This window comes from Orbicella franksi, chromosome 4 (genome assembly GCF_964199315.1).
Source record: "Orbicella franksi chromosome 4, jaOrbFran1.1, whole genome shotgun sequence".
NCBI lineage: Eukaryota > Metazoa > Cnidaria > Anthozoa > Scleractinia > Merulinidae > Orbicella > Orbicella franksi.
In genome coordinates, this window is record NC_138148.1 from 5,688,081 (window position 1) to 5,706,622 (window position 18,542).

The 18,542-nt window shown below is 39.7% G+C and overlaps 1 pseudogene; it reads left to right on the forward strand.

Moving 5' to 3' along the window:
* Positions 1-560: 560 nt before the first annotated feature.
* On the forward strand, positions 561-5,751 carry LOC145484350 (uncharacterized; annotated as a pseudogene).
* Positions 5,752-18,542: the final 12,791 nt, after the last annotated feature.

Below are 18,542 nucleotides of genomic sequence, written 5' to 3' on the forward strand. Positions count from 1 at the left end.
TTAAAATTATGAAATTCCCCTCAGTTCCCGTGTAATCTCGGAGTGGCTCATTTGCCATCTGTTTGATCGACATTTGAGTTACAGCATCACTATTGAACAACGTGAAAACGTTATCTTGGACGAATAGCAGTATTTCCAGCAGTAATTCTAAATAGCCGTGATGATAACTCAGTAATTTTGTCGGATATCGATAGAATGACAGCTTGATAACTAAAAAAGTAGCTTACTTATCTAGAGAACTGGATATCTTTGTATTCGGTATGGTACAGAGAAACAACGATGTTCAACTCATTTGATATACACAGTGTTTCAGTTGACTGAGAGTGACTTGTTTTCATTTACAATTTTCCTGTTTTATACAGTTCGTCTCAAAAGTGTATTTAGAGAAACTGATCTCAGATAGTCTTAAATGTAAACCCAATTTTAGAAGCCAGTCGATTACAAAAGTGTTAATCCCAAAACAATTGCAATAGTTTCTCTCATCTGACTACAAGACATTTAAGAGAAAAAGAATTTAAAGATTTCCAGTAATTTAAACTGTCCGTTTAGATGACGCACTAATGAAAATACAATCAGGTGACAATTACCGCTTTACACCTGACAAACTCGCTATTTGTCTGAAGGTTTGTTTCAATTCAAAGCCTGGTTTTCATCCCACTGCAAGTAAATAGCTTTCATTTTCTGCTAATTCAATAAAGTTTGTATTTTCAGTCTGAGTTGCAGTCGGAATAGATTTTACCATATAATGTTTTACGAAGACGTTTGAAGACTGCCAACATGTTCTGTCTTCATCTCCTGATTGGAATATTAATTTTACTCCCTTGGTTTATACTAAGTTCTTCTGATGTTTAGCCCTTGCTGTTTTTTAAACCCATTAAGGCTGAAGAAGCCTAATAGTATTTATCCCCATCGCAAAGTTTGACAACTGCAGGAGCCACATTTCAGTTACACCTTGGGTTTTTAGCTAGGCCACCGCACACTTACTTCAAGAGGCCTTATCTAGCAGGGACAATTACAGCTCGTAGAGTTTACTGGATACAACTGTAAGTAATTGTTACTGACTGTGAGTCTGATATAAAATGCTATGTTTTTATTTTTGCAACGGCTGAATTAGCAGGAGCAAAATGTAGGCATGCAGTGTTGGAAACGGCGAACTGGCTTTAAAATTAAGAATGCTTCCGAGTTTGACAATCTAGTTTTTATTGAATCATAGGCGACGGTGTTATAAGAGGAAAAGTTATTCTGCTTCCGACTTAGTTGGTATGATTTCACTCTGCGCCTCTGATTTCGACTCCGACTCCGACTTCATCGCTTAACTAGTAATGAAAACTGCAGGGATGCGGCGGTGGGCGAGTGAAACACTTAACAGCTATTAATGAAAGGTAAACTATCGACCGCCGGAGTGAATTAGTGTAGCTAACGTTTTGAACGTTAGCCCTTCGTCAGCTTTTTAGGCTAAGCTCTGAAGAAGGCCTAATGCTGGAAACATCATCTTCAATAACTCGGAAGGATTAGAATTTTCGCCGCCGGCTCATTATTGACAAAATTCAAAATACAAATCCCGACTTCCACAAATTAAAAGACTTTATGAACAAATATTAAAGGGAACTGCACAATAAGAGATTACAAGAAAGATATGCCTTGATTAAATGGAGAGGATATTCCTGGCTTCTTTTTCACTGACTGTTAAAATACAGGAACACGCAACATCTGTTCTCCAGCCGATTCCTTAGTGGCTGGGGAACAGATAGTCACATTTAGATCTAATCACAGTCTTTGGTCTAATTAATCTGCCACATTTTCTTATCGTATTTTGTGTTTTCTAGGTGTATCTCAAAGAAGGCAAGCGACTTCACATTAATAACTGTATATAAAAATGATAAAAAGAAATGTAGAGCCATCTGCGAGATCTTGAAATTGCAAAAGAATCAGGCGATAAGGCCAGAGAAGGATGTGTTTATTGCAATCTTGGCAACGCCTATCAGAGTCTGGGTGATTTCAAACAGGCCATAGATTACCACAAGCAAGATCTGAGTATTGCAAAGGAACTGGGACAGAGAAATGCTGAAAGACGTGCTTATTGCAATCTTGGCAACGCCTACGATAGTCTGGGTGATTTCAAACAGGCCATAGATTACCACAACCAATCTCTGAGCATTGCAAAAGAACTAGGACGGAGAGATGCTGAAGGACGTGCTTATTGTAATCTTGGCAACGCCTACCAGAGTCTGGGTGATTTCAAACGGGCCATAGATTACCACAAGCGAGATCTGAGTATTGCAAAGGAACTGGGACGAAGAGATGCCGAAGGAGATGCTTATTGCAATCTTGGCAACGCCTACCAGGAATTGAGTGATTTCAAACAGGCCGTAGATTACCACGACCAATCTCTGAGCATTGCAAAAGAACTAGGACGTAGGGATGCCGAAGGAGATGCTTATGGCAATCTTGGCAACGCCTACCAGAGTCTGGGTGATTTCAAACCGGCAATAGATTACCACGACCAATCTCTGAGTATTTCAAAAGACCTGGGACAGAGAGATGTTGAGGGACGGACTTACTGTAATCTTGGCATCACCTATGATAGTCTGGGTGATTTTCAAGGGGCCATAGATTACCACAAGCAAGGTCTGCGTATTGCAAAAGAACTGGGACAGAGAGATGCTGAAGGACGTGCTTATTGCAATCTTGGCAACGCCTACCAGGGTCTGGGTGATTTCAAACAGGCCATAGATTACCACGTCCGATCTCTGAGTATTGCAAAGAACTAGGACAGAGAGATGCCGAAGGAGATGCTTATTGCAATCTTGGCAACGCCTACCAGGGTCTGGGTGATTTCAAACAGGCCATAGATTACCACGTCCGATCTCTGAGTATTGCAAAGAACTAGGACAGAGAGATGCCGAAGGAGATGCTTATGGCAATCTTGGCAACGCCTACCAGAGTCTGGGTGATTTCAAACAGGCAGTAGATTACCACGTCCGATCTCTGAGTATTGCAAAGAACTGGGACAGAGAGATGCTGAAGGACGTGCTTATTGCAATCTTGGCAACGCCTACCAGGGTCTGGGTGATTTCAAACAGGCCATAGATTACCACGTCCGATCTCTGAGTATTGCAAAGAACTAGGACAGAGAGATGCCGAAGGAGATGCTTATGGCAATCTTGGCAACGCCTACCAGAGTCTGGGTGATTTCAAACAGGCAGTAGATTACCACGACCGATCTCTGAGTATCGCAAAAGAACTGGGACAGAGAGATGCTGAAGGACGAGCTTATTGTAATCTTGGTACCGCACACGATAGTCTGGGTGATTTCAAACAGGCCATAGATTACCACAAGCAAGGTCTGCGTTTTGCCAAAGAACTGGGACAGAGAGATGCTAAAGGAGATGCTTATTGCAATCTTGGCAAGTCCTACCAGTCTGGGTGATTTGAAACAGGCAATAGATTACCACAAGCAAGGTCTGCTTTTTGCCAAAGCACTGGGACAGAGAGATGCTGAAGGAGATGCTTATTGCAATCTTGGCAAGTCCTACCAGAGTCTGGGGCAGTAGATTACCACGCAGTAGATTACCACGAGCAAGGTCTGCCTATTGCAAAAGAACTGGGACAGAGAGATGCTGAAGGACGGGCTTATTGTAATCTTGGCATCACCTACGATAGTCTGGAAGATTTCCAAGGGGCAATAGATTTCCACAACCAATCTCTGAGTATTGCAAGGGAACTGGGACAGAGAGATGCTGAAGGACGTGCTTATTGTAATCTTGGCAACTCCTACCGGAGTCTGGGTGATTTCAAGCAGGCCATATATTACCACCACCAAGATCTGAGCATTACAAGGGAACTAGGACAGGCAAACGAAGAAGGGCGCACATGCTATTGTGTAGGTCGTGATTTCGAATTATCAGGTGATTTACATGAAGCCCTCAATTATTATCGATCCAGTGTAAACGTCTACAATAGGGTAAGAGGTCGTCTTCAGTCCGTGGATACGTGGAAAATTAGCTTTCGTAACGCATGTCAGCATTCGTACACTGCCCTGTGGAGTATTCTACTACGTCTTGAAATGCCCGAGGAAGCTTTACGTGTTGCTGAACAAGGACGAGCACAGGCCTTGAAAGATCTGATGAAATATCAATATGGCTCTGAATCACTAGTGCCTGAGTCGCTGGAATCTAAAGCAACAACGACTGACATATCGAGTGAGATTCCCACGCCAACAGTTTTTATCGCACTGAAAGGTAACACAGTCAATCTATGGCTACTCATGGGTAGAGATGTCCATTTTGAAAAAAAGAGCATTAAAGATGTGTCCTTGCTCATGGAAAATGCCTTCAAAGAAATTGGTGTTGGTGTTGAGGTTAAATGCGAGAATCGTTCACTGGATGACCGAGAAGGTGAAGCACCGCCCAGTGAAGAATCACCACATATCAGATTGTTCGATACTGTAATTGGCCCAATTGCACACCTTCTCAAAGGTGATGAATTAATCATTGTCCCGGATGGCCCATTGTGCTTGGCGCCTTATGCTGCGTGTGTGGATCAGGCCTCTAAATATCTTAGTGAATCTACCAGGATCCGCATTCTTTCCTCGCTTACAGGTTTAAAATTGATCACAAGTTGTCCAGAGGACTACCACAGTAAGAATGGGGTGCTTCTTGTGGGAGATCCATGCTTGGAGAGAGTCAGGCCAAAGCATCGCAGATTAAACCCTTCGCCAGGGGCCAGGGAGGAAGTAAAGATGATAGGCCAGATTCTCAACACCAAGACTCTTACGGAGAAGAAGCAACTAAAGATGAGGTGCTTAAACAGCTAGGCTCAGTTACCTTGGTACACATTGCAGCCCGCGGTGACATGAAAGCCGGCGAAATTCTGTTGGCCCCAAATCAGATTGCAGGGACATCCAGGGCCCCCAAGGAGAAAGACTACCTGTTGAAAGTGTCAGATGTACAAGCTGTGCAGCTGCGAGCCAGACGTGTTGTACTCAGTTGCTCTCACAGTGCTCAAGGGAGGATTACACCTGAGGGTGTGGTCGGTTTAGGCAGGGCTTTCCTGAGTGCTGGTGCTCGTTCTGTGCTGGTGTCGCTCTGGACAATTGCTGACTTGGCCACTATGGAATTCATGAAAAGCTTCTACGAACATTTGGCTAGCGGGCATAGTGCTAGTGTGGCTCTCAACCGGGCTATGAAATGTCTCCGAGAGTCAGAGGAGTTTTGTGCCGTTAAGTGCTGGGCTCCGTTCGTACTCATTGGTGATGACGTCACGATAGAATTTGGACAAAATCATTAAGAACACTGTGGATACCCTTTAGTATTAGTTGACTTTAGTTTGATCACTGATTTGGGCAAAGGTTTGCCCCGAAAGAAACGTAACTTTGTTAAATCGATAGATTCGAGTCCAAAAGCTTACCCGGCAATGGCGGATAAGTTACCGAAGCAAGGCTTCAGGAAAGGTCACATAGGATCATCACATCATCACATGCCTGCCCAGTAAACTGCTCTCAGCAGTCTGCCTGGGAATTAAATTTAAATGATAGATGTTGCAATCATTTGACCTCGCAGGGATCATGCAGACCATCGCAAACAGAAACTGTGTAAACGCAAATCGACAAGAACGCATTAAAATGCGATCACTCATTGCTAGAGGAGCAGATGAAAAAAAGAGAGTGGAGACTGAAACTTGAATGCGAAACAAGATCAAGATGAAGTGAGCATACTCGCGCGAGTGACTGAACAGTTGAAATTGTCAGATATAACGCAACATTTAGTATATGTAGGGTGTATATACATTTACTGTTTACGTTTACGGGTTCTAAAGCCCCATATCGATTTGGCTTAGTTCGTTAGTGAACAAATTCGTTGGAGTTCCACCCGCGTGCGTGGAGTACATTCGAATGTGCATTCAGTAGTTTAATTTACTTTTGAAACATACTATGTCTCCGTGACACTGCGGAAAAGTAAGGAGTACTTATATCTTAGTGTGTTAGATGTTAAATTTTAGTAAGGGATTTGTCTGTTTTAGTTTTCTTATAGTTTAGAGATTATTTTGTTTCGTATTTGTTTTTTTAGAACTTTATTGTGTGTGGATATATACGTTAACTTGTGAACAACAACAACAGCAACAAGCTTTATTTACCTGACCATAAATACATACAGTGTTGCAAACGCTTTTGTAAACTAAAACTAAAACAGTAATGATTATCGTGAACATTTAATAAGGTTATTATATAGCAATCAAGTTGATTTCACAAGCTCTTTACTTTCGCATAACTTGCCTTATTAGGCCTAAATAAGAGGGAGGTGTACAACCGTTTATAACGAACGTTAACTCTCCCGATTAGATTATAGGGCGATAAAAGTAAAGAGTTAGGGGAGTGAACCTGTACGAGCTTCTGGGCCACGCTCAGTTCCGGCTTCACTCTCCGGCAGCTTCACTGCCCCACCCTCGACTCGCTTTGGTCGCCGATTTTTTCGCGCTTGCCGATTTTTTAGGCTAGGAATAATTATGAGAATAGTGTGAAAAGTCTATAAACTTCTACGATTGCAAAACGTGCAAAATAGCATATCTGTGCCACCGAACATTATAAAGTTTTCTGGGGTGGGAGGGATGCTGCCCCAAACCCCTTTTGCGGTTCGCGCCTTCGGGGCTCAATCATATTTCGTTTCGGTGCGTATTTCAAGAAAAATGCACGTTACGCCCCTGAAATTAAAATGATTTTGATATGTCAATCAACGGAAGGCCCATTAAGGTAACGGGTGTCAGCTGTAAAACGACTCGCAGGTTAATTCAGTATATAGAAAATAAGTTGTAATTACATTCAGCGCATTTATGTGATTATTGTTCAATTTAGATTATGTTTCAGTTCCAGTGTTATGACACAAACAGGTTCAACGTTATGCCAGGCAAATTTTTTTTCTCAGATGTCATAATGATAGTATTTACTCAAATATAATAGATTGTAAAGTGAAAATTGGATGTAGGTAAAGAAAAAACAAACGCGTGACAATACTAATGTGGAACAGTGTACATATTTTTTTGTTCTCTTTGTTTATTGTCTGGAGCAGGAGATCTATTTTTGCAATTGTTTCCTGGAACAGGGTTCCAAATTCATCTCTTTTTGTCTTCAACAGGTCCAGAGACTTAGCGGCATACCCCGGTAGTAAATTTAAGGCAATAATCCTCCCGGGATATCACCAAAGATTCCTTGTTTTTCACTGCAGGGGTGAATGTCAAGAATGCGGACCGTCCTGTTTTCATTCTAGAAACACATAAGATGTCTTCTGGCCTTGAGTCTCCTGTTTCTATTCTTTCGATCTTTGGCTAAAGGTAGTCCAGTTGTCGTCATCTCTCTGTCACGTAACATTATGCTCTCGGGAGAGGGCGAAACTGAACAGCAATTTTTTTTCTGCGAAAATTGGGAAACTTTCTTGTAAAAACTTGTTATCGGTATGATCTACATTTGAGTTATGGCGTCAGCACCGAACCACGTCAAGGTGTATTAATTATCCTGGAAGAACAGCATTGAGAACACTGATATAATTCTAACTAGCTGTGAGATAACTAATTTTGTGAGATATCTTTAATAGAATGATAGCCAGTGAAATCAAAACTGACGTACCAACTAGATGTTTTTTGTACATGTATTTAGGGGTACAGAGAAATAGAGGATATTATACTGCTGCGCGAAGATATGACTGGTGAAAGCAATATTTAACGAACGAGTGCAACGAGTGAGCAAAACAATTACTGCTTTTTAACGCGACAAAATGAAATTCATATCTTCAAACCACTGTGTAATTTTCTCTTTCATTATAAATGGGTTATTGCATGACCAAGTGTGAGGTCAAGATGGCTGGATATTGGCCAAGTTTTTTTTTTTGGCGTGTTTATGGACCGAGACGGAGTCAAGGTCCTGGTGAACACGCAGAAAACGAATTAAAATGAGGCCAATATCCAGCCATGATGACCGAACAAGTTTGGTCAATTAAGGTTTTATTAAATGGAAACAGAGCATTATTTTCCTGCGGGACACAGCGGGTAATAAATACCAATGTAAACAAACAATGTAAACAAACAATGATAAATAAGTATTCAAATAAACATAACTAGGTTAAGAATCCCAACTGGCGGGAGGCAGACCAGTTGGCTATTTACAAGCGCAGCCGAGAAGTTGAACTCGGGGCTACCGAGAACAACATCAGCTAGCGGTCAGAACGGGATTTGAACCCGGGACCTACGGATTTCAAATCCGGCGCTCTAACCACTCGGCCACGCTGCCTCCAGAGCGAGCAAGACTGGAGCGCCATCTTGCCCGCTAAAGAAGCCAATCGCAGCGCAGGATTCAAACTGACTGTTTGCGGAAACAACTGTCAAAGTGAAGATATGGATGGGCCCCGGATGTAATTTCCTATGAATTTTAAGAGTGGAGTATTTTTCCAGTAAAAAAGTAAAACACTCGTGTATACAATAAACAATGATATTCAACTCATTCAGTATGCACAGTGTTTCAGCTGATTTGTTTTTATTTTATATTTCCTGATTATGTGAAAATTATATTTAATAAGTACAATTTATAGTTTTTTATCATATTTCCTCATACATTTACAGGTGATCTCTGCAGTTTTCCTGTTTTCACCAGTTCCCCTCAGAAGTTTATTTAGAGAAACTGATCTGACAGTCTCTCTCGCAGTCAAAAGCACTGTTTCGTTGTCTGAGCAAAAACATACCCTATTTATAACCAAAATGGCCAAAATTGATACCCTATTTATGACCAAAACGGATGAAAAACCCTACCCTTTGAGGCCGCACACACCTATATAGCCCATATAAGGGAGTAACCCTCCCCCCCCCCCCGTGTGTTCAAACCCGTTGAAACCTGAAACAGTTTAAATAGTATTTAAAAGTTAGCGTTTGATACAAAACTGGCTTGCGTGTTGTCTTTTGCTTTCATCAGAACGTAAAAGGTAAAAACAGAGAGTACTTTACTGCCTCGATAAACTACTATTTGAACTGTTTCAGGTTTCAACGGGTCTGACGCGTACAAGTGGCTCATTTGCATAGTGTAGCGCGTGTACTTTCAAGTCCGAGTTTTCAATTGCCAACAAATCTTGACAAAGATTTCTTTCGTTATCTTTGATATTGCGGTAAAAAACAAATCGAATGTGGTTTAGCGTGGTCTGTACTCTTATCGACAACGAGTACGCGTCATCACAGTGGTCAAAATGTTGTGGACTCACGAGGCGCAGCCTCCTGAGTCGTCCTCGTGAGTTAATTTTATTGATGGCGAGGTTCAACCGTTTTTTGTTTTTAATTGAGCAAGAGCTGAAGAGAACCACGAGGACGAAGTTCATTACAGGAGAAAACAACGAAAAGCTTCAATCTTGTTTTTCCAGCTATGTTCTAGAGTGGTATGTCGTCATGATAATATTTACTTTTGAGCTATGACAATGGATCGAGTTCGACATAAACAGGGTTGATTTTAGGCCAAGGGAAACAGGAATCAGTTGAAAATAGCGGAGAGTTCGAAATAACCGAGTTGGAATTGGCCGATAGTAAGAGACTGAAAAAAAAACAAAAAACAAAAAACGAAAAAAACAAAGGGAGTAGGTTTTAGTAGGAGGCCATGGGTAATGAGCTCCTGGTTTCAGCACGAAATAATATGGAATTCGAAATAATCGAGTTCGAATTATCCGGGTCCAAATGTATTTGATTTTTTGTCTTTGTTGCTGTGGTCGATTAGAGTTGATGTTGAAAGGTAATACCTTAGTTATACGTGGTTTAAAGAATACGTATTTAATACAAACAGAAATTTTTAGCTAAAGAGGATCTTGTTTATGGCCTGAGAAGCAAGTATTCCTATAGCTCAGGATGACATAATAAGCAATTAATTAATCAATACTGAAGGAAATTAAACTTGTCACAAAAGAAGTAAGAAATGTTTTATGCGTGGGTGCTACTTACATATAGTAACAGCGTAACTTAAAGAACCGCTTTGCTTAATTTTATTTATTTATTTATTTATTCTATTGTTTATTTTGTAATTTTCACTGTTTTAGGGCTAAATAGGACAAGATAATTATACAACTGCCGGTAGTTTTGAGATGGCAGTTTAATTTACGTCTATAGAAGACAGTAAATTACCTTTGAAATGGGGTTCCCTGTAAGAGTTTGTGATATTCAAAAGAGTTCTCGTTTCACATTCTGACTCAATTTTATATGTTGAAGACAGCTGCCGAGAGCTCATACTTTTTAATTTATATTTTTCAAGAGAACGCTTTTTCCATTTTTAGGTTACTGGTTACGGATCTTTAATATTCTTAAGTTCTTAGTTTGCCACGAGTCCAGTCCAGTTGCCCCAGATTCCAGTTATTCACAAATGAAGACTAATATCCAGTCATGACGTGGTTTTGCTCTCAGCCGAGTTCCATTCCCCTACGACAGTGTCTCATAGGCGCGAGGACTAGGTACGAGAACTTGAGTTCTCATGTCTTGGCTTCCTCTCTTTAAGGTGGCCGAACACAGTTTTCGCGCGCGCTTTTGCTGATGCAATTCAACGCGCGCCACAAGGCTTGCAAAAACAAACATGCCGTCAATAGCGCGATCATTTTATTTACTCAACACCCGCACTATATGTGCTATTTTTTTCTATTATTGATAACTTTAGTGTATTGATAACTTTAGTCTTTTATTACAAAGATATGTTAGAAAAGCTAACGATGCAAAGAACCCAGCAATTCTCAGCTTTTTCTTTGTTACCGAAAGAACCCTGTTAAATGCAGCGCATGTGCAGTTGCGCGAAAAATTGAGACCGATTGCTTTTGCAGAAAGTTGCCGATTTCTAACGATCCAGTCGTTAGAATTTCAAGAAACGGGGCAAAAAAATAGTTCAGAAACCACGTGAATGATCTATCACAAAAAATCGGAATTTTGACACAGGGAATTTTTAATAATACAGAATATGCAGTGAAAACGATTTACGGCGAATTACGAAAATCGTCTATGTCGAAATTTTATTAAACAGTGTTGGGAGAAGGGATTTAATGTCAATTCGTGGTGGTTTTTAACCAGCCCCGTTGCCATGGGAGAATAAACCCTTCTGTGGTTAACCTTGACTCTTGCAAAAAACGGGCTCCAAAGCATAAATGGTTTGAAAGTAATGGTGAACTAGGCATAGGCATTTGAAACTGTGTTCGGCCACCTTAAAAGACACAATTCTTCTCTATTTCAGCGCTTTGACAGTAGCTAAAAATTATCGACGGAGAGCAAGACAGCATACACTGTATTAACTCGTAGTTCGTCGTCTAGTAGCTAAGTACTGCCACGAAAAAGTGATTCTTCTCAGCAAAATAGTTGTCCCTATTGCTATGGCAGGACAGTCAATAGCTGCTTGCCTTAACAACATAAAAACTCCAAAACAAACAAACAAACAAACAAACAAACAAACAAACAAAACAAAACAAAACAAAACAAAAAAACAAACAAAAACAAAAACAAAAACAAAAAAACATATCCGGTGACATGCAGCACTGAAAAGTCAAGTTTTGGTTGCAAATTTGTAAGAACGTTTCCACTTGCGACCTTTTAAGCGATGTTTTTTTCGGCAATTGAAAATCGCTTTAATAGTTTTGGAGAATCACGCTTCCGTATTCAATAAGAAACGCTTTGATTCAAAACGGCAAAGAACTCGTTAAGAATCGGTGTAAACAAGAAGTAGTCTTATGATGTGAAAGTTTCTCATTCAGTTGTCAAGGGTGCATTCGTTGCAAAATCAATATTATTATCATTTACTTAAATTCGTGGCTGAAAAGAAACCATTAATAATCATTTACCTTATTGTAGCTTGTCAAAAGAGACGAGTTTGTTAGAAATCTCATTGATTAACTTCCTGCTCATTTGCTTCGAAGGGTTGATTTTAGGCCATATATGGTGCCGTTTTGTCTGTAGATATTGTGCGAGCTTTTCATTCGAATTTATGCTGTTAATGTTCCTGCGGAAGACAAGAAAATGAGTAAAAAACATTGTACCCGCAGCAAATCTCTCTTTCAAGCTGGCTTTTTGCGCACGTAGTTTGACCGCGATCAAACAAATTGAACAAAAACTCATTCTTGGATCACTTCTTTAGAGTTACATTTCCTACGGTCAGGAGGGAGGGGGCGTCTCTAAGCAAAACATTGGTTGAGTCATCACTGCCAGTGTGACGTCATGTTTCGCTTGGATGAAATTCAAAATGGCGCCCAATGGGTGAAGTACAAGAGGTTGATAAAAATGCGGAATTTCGCTCCGATATTCTGCCCCATTTGCTTAGGTTCGTTGATATGTGGTTTATGTGACATTGAGGAATCTTTAGTCGGTACTTTTTGTTGGCCAAAATATTCAACAGGTAGATAATTTGATAGAGAACTTTCTGTTTTGAAGCCAATTTGTCGAGCAAAACAGTTAGCTGATTGACCTTTCGAGGGCCACTCCATAGCGAAGCACAGCCCTTTTGATACAAGAATAGGAGGTCCGACAGAGGGTATACTTGGCTTCTTGTATGTGGAATTTCAGTTCATCAATGCGCGTGGTTCGTCTTATCAATCCCTTCAAAGTGCAAAGAGTGGCTGTGTGGAAAGAACAGCCATGTTTGAGATAGCCAGATTAGGTAAGTTTTCTGCCTTATTTCACCTTTGTCGTACTACAGTTTACATTTAGAGCAATATCCGTAATTTGGTTAATATTTATGGTTTGATTAATAATTCGGTTCTATTTTATTTTGTTTTATTTGAGAAAAGAGAAGCCTTAATTTTCTTATATGCTAGGTCTGCAACAAATATTATACATAGTTGTGTTACATGAAAAACTCAGCCTAGTTCCTGGTCGGTGGCCTAATTGTGACTAGCTTTTCCCTGATTTTAGTTTGGAATTCAGTATTTTAAAAATTGATGAATGCTGTTAATCCAATAGACCCATCAGAATCCGGCGTCGACAAAATCTGGATCGGACCGGACCGGACCGGATCACGGATCGGATCACGGACCGGATCACGGATCGGATCACGGATCGGATCACGGATCGGATCGCGGATCGGATCGCGGATCGGATCACGGATCGGATCACAGAAAAAAAAAAACGTTTTGAAGCAAAAAAAAATCAAATCGTTTATAAGATAATAATAAATAAAAAATAAAAGTGGAAAACTAAAATATGTTAAATAAAAATAAGAATCCCGAATTTGACGCAATGACATGTTAATTACAGAGAATGACAAGAGGTCATTTAAAAAGCCACAGAAGCGCCTGATTTACGACGAAATTTAAATTGTAATGAACAGGCAGATGTAGTTATATTTGAACGTTAGTTGGCTTGAAGCTTGCGTGAACCTCCCATTCTCGTTTTTGAAATTGTTGTTAGTATCAGGAGCTAATTCTCGGCTACTTTTTCGTGTCAGATGTGAGCGTTACAGTTAGCGTTACAGTTAATGAGAAAGCTTACGTACGAAAGCTTAAGGACATGACTTGCTTTAAAGGAGCTACGTCACGATTTGCGCATCTTGAAAAAACTAGCCTAGTTTTTCAAGTTCGTCATTTGCAGTCCTCGTTAATCTTTGCCATCCTTAACGATCCTCATTCCGTTTTGATTTGTTCTTGCCTCTTAAGTGCTTTCTATCCTAGAACACGATCATTTTAAGGTTTTATTCAATATAAAGGCAACTCTTTACGACCCTAAAAATGGCTTTAAAAATCGTGACGTAACTCTTAAAATGTTGTCTATTCTCGGGTTGTGCTATCGTTCACACTATCGATGTTATTCCTACATTTGTTTTGTAAAACAGCCGTATTTCCTTGAAATACAAATGGTCTGTTTCGTATTATTCCAGTACGAAATATCGTATTCCAAACTCACATCTTGTAAAAGTATAGACTTGTCTCAGAAACGGAAATTGTTTGAAATCATCAGGTGTTTTAATATTATTAGTGTTTTTAGTTTTTGTGTTTCGATTCATACGTTCGTCCTATTATTACCATGATGACGCGTTTTATGACAGTTTACCTTTGATGTAAGCGAATATACGAAATACCATTTATCTGAACTGCGGAGAAAGATATGAAGACATGATTGATCATCGTAATCAAAACCCAACAGCCTGAAAAAAATTCATCTGTGACCAGCTCCCAGTTGGCTTAATATTATAAAAGAATAAAGGAATATCACACCTGAATTGAATAAAACGTTCTGCTCACAGTAGTCACTCTAGTGTAATTTGCTCAACAAAATTTTGAATTTTGAATCTTGAATTTTGAATTTTTTTTCCTTGATCCGATCCGTGATCCGATCCGTGATCCGGTTCCGTGATCCGATCCGTGATCCGATCCGTGATCCGATCCGTGATCCGGTCCGTGATCCGATCCGTGATCCGGTCCGATCCGATCCAGGTTTTGTCGACGCCGCATCAGAATCTATCGATTTGCAAGGTAATGATCAGCCAATAGTCCCCTTTTGTTCATCTGAAAAGTTGTGTCGCACTGAAAACAGGTTATTGAAGACTCTTCGGTTTTTTTGCAGGGAATGTCACTGGAAGGAACATATCATAATGCTATACATGCCAACCCCCAGAGTACAAAAACCTGGAGACAGCTAGAAATCTTGCCAATTTTGCGCCATGTATTGTGCAATTTGATTGGTTGATTTCTGACCAGTTAGGATACTCGTTAAATATATATCAATTTGATTGTTCTGTTTTACGTTTTTCGATCGAGAGCAGCTCAAATAGGAGCAACAAATTTCCTTCTTGTTTTATTTTCCTTTTTGAAATCTTGAAAATAACGAAATTAATAAAAAAAATATAAAAAGAGCCACGGTAGATAGTTCCCGGGAGATTTGGTGCTCTAACTGGGAGACCGGGAGATTTGATGAAAGACTTGGGGACTCCCGGGAAAACCAGGAGAGTTGGCAGGTCTGTAATGCACAAATTCCCTTCCAGAATGCCACACTGGGCAGCACTTAGGGATTCTGACGAACATTTTCCCTTTGAAGGTTAATGCTCCCCCACCCCTGGATGATCAACTGGCATGGAGTTTTTAACTCACCTTAGTTTAGATTTTTAAAAATTTCTTTATCACCTGTCAATACATATATATGTGAGCTACATATTTTTTTCATATGTTCAATCATGCTGTCAAATTTACAAGTTCTTGCTTCATTTTTTTACCCCCTTAAGCACTTTTCCACACCTCTTTATTAAACTCCCATTGATTGACAGCCCAAGATATTTCCTTTAAAGGAACAGAGTCATACAAAGGCTTACCATAGCTTGATTGCCAGAATAAATCAGTTGACAAGTTTAATTTGGAATTAATTTGAGATCCCAAATTTATGATAGTTTCACTTAATTGGTGTGAAGTTAAAAAATGTGACTTTTCTGTTACATCAGCAACTAGAATAGATGCCACCAACCTTATTGACTTTAATACCATACTGAAGAAAAAGCTAGGGTGGTGAAATTCAACCATTTTTACACAAGCATAACTAAACATCGAGCTATGAAAACACAAAACAGAGCAAAAGAGGAGAAATTCTCTGGAGCTAACATCAAGGTTTTCAGCACTGACTGCTATTACACAAATCACAATTAAAACCACTAACAATGGATCAGGCAGGGCATGTATGGCCATATATGGTCAGAATGAGAGCATAGCTGCTAAGCACACTGGAGGAGAATGAAGCTTATGGACTTCCGGAGTCCAAGGGAGAAATATTGATTCAGGCAATCAATCATTCCTTTATTTCGTAATGCAGGTTCTATGAAAAGTAGCCTTCATTCGGTGTCCACTCTGTGGACATTATCCATTCCAAGAAGATAGGAACAGATAATGTCCAAGGACGAATATCGAGCATATTTTTTAAGTCAAATGGAAGCTATTGTGTTTATTATCCTTCAAATATTTTTGGCAATGTGCAGAATCTGCTTGAAGATTTGAAAATAGGGGAATACCACTCCACTGGAGAATATTTCACAGTTGTAGCTGGAGCATTTAGTGATGCAATTAGATAAAGACATGCAAGCGACAATATTTGATGGATAAAATGGCACATATAGTCATAATTGAAACTATAGGCTGATGTGGACCTGTGAAGCGCAGGAGATGATTATAAACGCAGAATAAATGAAAAGAGCTAATGGGCATAAAATTTGTTTAAATTAAAAAATTTAACAAGAATAAATGTCTGATTGTCATTACAACATTTCTGCACTCTAACACTTGGCATTTGCTGTCATTTATTTTGAGTGCTATGCTGCAATATCTATTTAGTGACATTTAGTGGAGGGTTGTTTTTTAGTTGGAATATAATGAGAACTTAAAGGGATGAAAAGACTACAATGCAGCCTTGAAATTCTTGGCGGCTTAAGAAATAGGTGCCATTACAACATGGCAATGCAGGACAGTTGCAGCATCATTAGCCTGTCCCAAGCTCTCGGTCTCTTTCTCTACAAGAACCCGCTTGTTGCTCGCCACTTTTTTCGATCGTGCCCATGACCGAGAACCTGGAACAGGCTACAGCATCATTCAAGATGTGGCATTGTTCAGGAATAAGCTAAGCTATCAGGTTATGACAAAAGATAAATAAATCATACAGCAAAATTGATTTTACCATAAATGTAATTATATCTAAATGCTATATATTTTTACACCATAATTGTAAGTGGCAAGAAGAAAACCAAAAACAGCTTACTCGGGCGAACTCTAATTTGAACTTTGTTGTATGTATAAAATCACAACACTGAACACCACAATTGCAGTGGAAAGCAGTAAGTCAACAGTTGCATCGAGACAGGAAAAAAAAGCCAACAATCCTTCACAACGAAAGCCAACAAATTTAGCTGCTGTACGATTAAAGCCAACAAATATCACCATACAGCGGACACAATTAAAATACAAAAGATAAACGAAGTTGAAACACAAAAAATTGAATTCAAAGGCCTGATAAATACCACCAAAAGTTCTCCAAAACATACAAAAACCGATCACATCGCAGGGAAATTTTGGTGGAAATCAAGAAATAAACAACATCTCAACACTCAAACGGATTGATGAGAGGAACGGCTGGTTCAATCGACACAGAGAAACACGCAGATTAAACGTATACTATCAACGCATAAAACCTCCTATTAACAAGACTATTGATAAGACATTTAAGAGAGGAAACGCGAACGTTTTACGTTGACCTCTCTCATCCCGTTTTCAAGATGGCGGTCCCGCCACTTACCCGCAACAAAATTCAACAAGGATACACGATAACGCGCGCACAAAACTGAAACAAATAATGCACACAGACAAAAAGCAACAACAAACTGTACACACCTACACTTAGTTAGCGAACAAAAGCGATATTAGGCCTGTTTTTTTGTCTTTCTTAACCTCTGTTGTCCTTCTTCAATGGCGTAATCTGAATAAGCTACTCGAGGCACTCACTCGTTGCTATTTGCCGTCACACTGGTAGCGATGAGTCGGTCACGAATCAATACCGGAAAACAATAGAGTCACCTCCTCCCTCCTGCCTACGGTTGAAGAGACGGTGTACACATAAAAAGAAAAGAGCTTCAAAACGCATGCGATTTGTCCACAAACCTTTAAGGAACCTTTTAGAACCCTAAGGCCTGGGTCAAACGTGGAATCTTAGTCGCACTTAAGTCGTTGAACCTATTAATTTTGAAATGGGCGCATGAGTGGTGCGAAGTTTGCCGCGAGTAAGTTCGACTCAAATTAATTAGTTCGACTCTAGCATAATTTCGACTTGCCAAGTCGGATGGACAATTATTCCGACGAAAGAATTTCCAGTAGGCGAAGCAATAAATATAAGGATAATGTTGTAAGCAACGTACCTCCGATATATGCTGCTTTCAGGCTATCGGGACTGAGACAGTTCGACGTTGTGTTCATGCTTAGCAACATTGTAGTTGGGTTAATGCATTATTTCCTTAAGATCTTGGCTAAAAATTCACTAAAAATTGGGAGAAAACAGGTTCAAGACATTGGACGTAGTTAGCGACAGCTGCTAATCAGGGGCAGCAAACAGTGTGATGAAATAGACTGTTTTTCATTTATATAGTTTTTCGCCGCTTTATTTATTTTCTGCCGAAACTTAACAGCGTTATTGACGTTGGAGTAGGGAAATTACCACGGATTCATGTTTTAACTGTTTAAAGGAATTATGTTGCAAAGTCAACAAGAAAAATATTAATTTACACTGTGTACAGAAGAATAATTGATTTCTTTTCGTTTTTCAAATGCGGTCTAAAAGAACAACGTGAAAAGCAATCTAATTCACTGTTGGTCAAATCGAGTACCGAGAGACCTGACTTTGTTGAAATTTCGTGAGTGCCTTCTTGCGGGCTTGCCTATATTTTTTCAACGTTCTCCATGCTGTCAAAGATTACACAGCAACACTGAGGTGCGAAAAAAATCAAGGGGAAAGAAAGATCATGTGACTAAAAAAGGCGCACTCAATTTTCGCGCAGCAATAACTGTTATCACTCAATGTTTTCACTTTTCGCTTTGTAACCT